Below are 3,838 nucleotides of genomic sequence, written 5' to 3'. Positions count from 1 at the left end.
AGACACTGGAATTGCCTACCCAACATCTGTTATCCCTTAATGGTTAACATATACTATGAGCCAAATGCTGTGCTAAGCACCTTCTTACATAAAACTATAAGGTGCCATTATCATCTTTTGAGGAAGAGATAGGTTAAACACAATTGCCCAAGGTTATATAACTAAGAATTGGTGGAGTCAGGATTTGAACTTGGGCCATCTGGCTCCAGAGTCTGTGCTCCTGATGGAGATGCTATACCACCTTTCCTGTGAGCAGCGCATCACAATTGGCTCATGGCAATCAGTGTTAGCATCACATTCCTGCCTGCCCGTGTTTGGTCTAGAAATGGGCATGTGACCTGGGTATGGCCAATGGGACATAAAAAGAAACTGGCTGGGTACTTCTAAGGAAAGATATTCTGCCCTGATAAAAGGAGAAAGGGGGAGGTCTGTGACCTGCCTTCCTTCTGTCTTTGCACATTAAGATGCTGCCAGGGAGCCGGGCAGCCATCTGGCCACCTGAGGGGAGACATCACCGACACACCAAGAAGAGCAGAGCAGGAGGCTGGCAAATGCATGGGTTCTTGGCGACATTGCTGAGTGTGTGAGTGGGCAGCCTCTGGAGCCCCCAGCCCTGGACTTCTTTCTTATTTCATGAGATAATGAATGTCTGTATTGTTTAAGCCACCAGAAGGTGAGCATTCTGTCGCCTGCAGTTAACACATACACTCTAATGCCTAGAACAGTGCCCAGCATATAGTAAGCCCTCCATAAATTAGTGAAAGCAAAAACAAACAAACAAACAAACAACAACAAAAAACGGTGAGCACATGTGGGGAAAAAACAGATTAAACTCAAAACGCTGAACAAATACGACAAAAGATATTTCTCTGAGCCTGTTTTCTCACAGAGGGAGCTCAGTGGGTTCAGTTAGTTTGCCACTTACTCCATGTCAAGTATAGGAAAAGATGAAATCCCAGATGCCTGGGATTGATAATCAACGTGGGGGAAAGAAGACCCTGGGAATCCCTCACAACTGTCACTGCTTATCCCTGGCAAGAGGACAGAGCCTGTCCAAGGGCAATACTTTCAGTGGGAAGATTCAGAGAAACACATCTAAACAGAATAGCGAATGGTACAGAACCCACCCCAAGGGTCAGTTTCCAAAACAGAGAGAGCTGCAAAGATCTCTTCTTTCTCGGCCTTGGATTTAAGTCAATAAAATCAGGAAGCATCTGGATGACACTCTTGGTTCACTGTAGAGTTCTAAGGGCCACCCAGGGGCCCTTATCCACCACCACCAGCCGACAGTTACTCAGCAAACACAGGGCGCAAGCCTTGCTCTCCCTGTTGGATCAGCCAATCAGATTAGACCAGTGGGGGTCACTGATATACCACCCAGGGTCACTTGTGGGCCCCAAGGGAGTTGGGATGGTACCTAATGCACGTAGGTGTTGCAGGCCAGCCCTTGGCCAAGTTACAAGGTCTTCTGGGATTTGTCTCTGAGCTGCTCCTGCCTACCCCCTTGCCATCCTTTGTGGGACCCTATGTGATTGTCCCACTAGTTCAGTGTTCACTCTAATTTTCCCCATCAAAAGTCTGTACTCAGAAAAAAAGTCTAACCCCGGTCAGTTGCATATTAATGTGAATTGAAGTCTTTCTCAGGGCTATTTGCTAACTAAAGCTCATCTCCCCTAAGGCTCCTTTGATCTACTCATCTTGAAAGCTTTGTGGCAGCTCCTAACCATTGTTTATGCATTGTTTATCTCTTATGTTATTTAATATTTCTATTGTTTTTTAGTTCCCCAACTAGACTGTAAGTCCCTCAAAGACAAAGCCAACATCTTCTACCCATTTACAGGATTCAATTATTCATTCATTCATTTATTTATTCAACAAACATCGACTGGGTGTATCCTAGGTACTAAACTCTGCACTAGGTCTGAATTTTCAAAGATGAATAAAGCATAGTCCCTACTTTCAAGATCAGTCAGTCTCCATGGGAAGACAAACTGTAGAAGCAGATAGTAATAGGCCTTCTCATGGATGAGCAGGAGTCCGTCCTCCTTATGGCTTCTACTTTTATCCTTGCCACACCCATCCCCCACCAGCCTTTATTTGAGCTAGTCTGAGTAAGTCTGTTTCTTGCAATCAGAAGAAACCAATTACAACATCCCCTAGGGCAAGAAATGCTTGAACTGGCTCTTAAAGGATCAGTATAAAGGAAATAAGGGCACAGGGAGGATATTCCTGGCAGATGGAACAGCACGAGCAACAGCACAGAGGCCAAGAACAGCTTGTTGTGGGCAATGCCAGACTCCTGCACATCCATTGCTATTTTTGGTCCTTCATTGTGACTCTGTCCACAGGAAAGCAATCCCAAACCTCCAAAGGCTGATAGAGAAGGTATTTTGGGAAATGCATGGGGGGTGGGGGATACTCCTTTCCCGGGAGCCTGCAAAATCACGCTGAGTAGGTAGCTGTCTCCAAAGACCAGTGCTGAAGGCCAATCCTGCTGATTCATGGCAGCTCCTTTGGTGGCCAAGGATGTCCTATGAAGAAGGACTCACCGCAGCAGCCACAGTCCTAGGAGGGAGAAAAAGTTCTCAAAGAGGGAATGGCCAAGCTGAAAGGGACAATCAGGGATTGGTTTATCCAGCTGAATCCCGAGAGTTTCACACAGATATGGGAGGAGTGTGGGGTCAGAACCCAGCCTTCCATCCCCTGAAAAATACCATTTCCTCAGCAATTTGGTACTTACACGCATAAGAGGAATATAGACACCCAAAGCTTGGGAGTACAAGAGTTTGGGAAGTGTTAATATGATAAGAAGCTAGGTCGAATCCACTCTTTAGCTTCCCAGAAAAGGCTGGCTCTAGCACACAGAGCCAAGTGACACATGCTCTAAAATAATCCCAAGCATCTACACAAGGCAATATTATCCCCCACCCCCAGCCAGGGCTCCACTGGGCTGCCAGCTAGCCCTCCATTTCCCAGGCCCAGCTTCTGGGGAGCCCACATCTTGATAAATAAGAGTCCACTTAATTCCACAGAAATTCATTGCAGACCTACCACGTAAAGCCCTGTTATTGGAGAAGTGTGAAGAGCTCAGATTTTCTGACTTGGGACCCATCCGAGTCCTGCAACGCCAGAGGATCAGCTGTGGTTAACAAGGGCACCCTTGACCTGTGAGGACATTCACCCGAAGCTCAGGCTTCCATCCAGCCCATGGATTGTCTTTCCATGACCTAAAGTGGCATCCTGCTTGCCTCTCAGATATCAGGCGCCACGGGCCTAATGAGCTTCTTAAAAAGTGGTTCCCCTTTGCCTATCTTCAGCTTTAAAGAGATACACACTGAAATGTAAGTTTGATGAGGGCAGAGACTTTTCTCGTTCATTGTTTGACTCCCAGCACCCAGGACAGGGCCCAGCTCATCACTGCTGTTCAGGAAATGTTTCTTGACTCAGTGAATGTGTGGAGTGCTTTACCCCCTTAGACGGTAGGTTTGTTGTCCATTGTGTCCCCTTGCTTAGAGCAGTCCCTGCCTGGCATATAGCAGTCACTCAATAAACACTTGTTATATGACTGAATAGATATGCAGATTGCTGTTTTTTCAACAAATACTTTTTCTTACAGAGTCACCAGAATTTATTCAATGAATTATTGAGCCTCGCCCACAGGCCCAGCTCTGGGCTAGGCTTGGAGATCCAAAGATGCCCAAGACAGAGTCCCTGCCTCTAGAGAGTCACCGTCTAGTGGAAAAGATAAATATGTAAACAAACAAAGTAGAAGCCTTCTAGTCTGGCGGGACTGGGACCCACAGTTTGTCAGAAAATTGAAAATGTCAAAGTGGAGAAT

The 3,838-nt window shown here is 46.4% G+C and overlaps 1 long non-coding RNA gene across 1 annotated transcript; it reads right to left on the bottom strand.

Annotated features, from left to right (window-relative positions):
• Positions 1-1,842: 1,842 nt before the first annotated feature.
• LOC141571864 (uncharacterized) lies at positions 1,843-3,187 on the bottom strand. Its single transcript, XR_012496916.2, has 2 exons — positions 3,052-3,187; positions 1,843-2,565 (listed from the first exon to the last, which is right to left on the bottom strand). It is a non-coding gene; the product is annotated as an uncharacterized LOC141571864 (long non-coding RNA).
• Between the last annotated feature and the right edge of the window lie 651 nt (positions 3,188-3,838).

The sequence above is a fragment of the Rhinolophus sinicus genome, chromosome 2 (assembly GCF_057876585.1).
Source record: "Rhinolophus sinicus isolate RSI-liver-muscle chromosome 2, RSI-T2T, whole genome shotgun sequence".
Classification (NCBI taxonomy): domain Eukaryota; kingdom Metazoa; phylum Chordata; class Mammalia; order Chiroptera; family Rhinolophidae; genus Rhinolophus; species Rhinolophus sinicus.
Note: the sequence above shows the minus strand (reverse complement) of the source record. Positions and strands in the feature narration are given on the sequence as shown.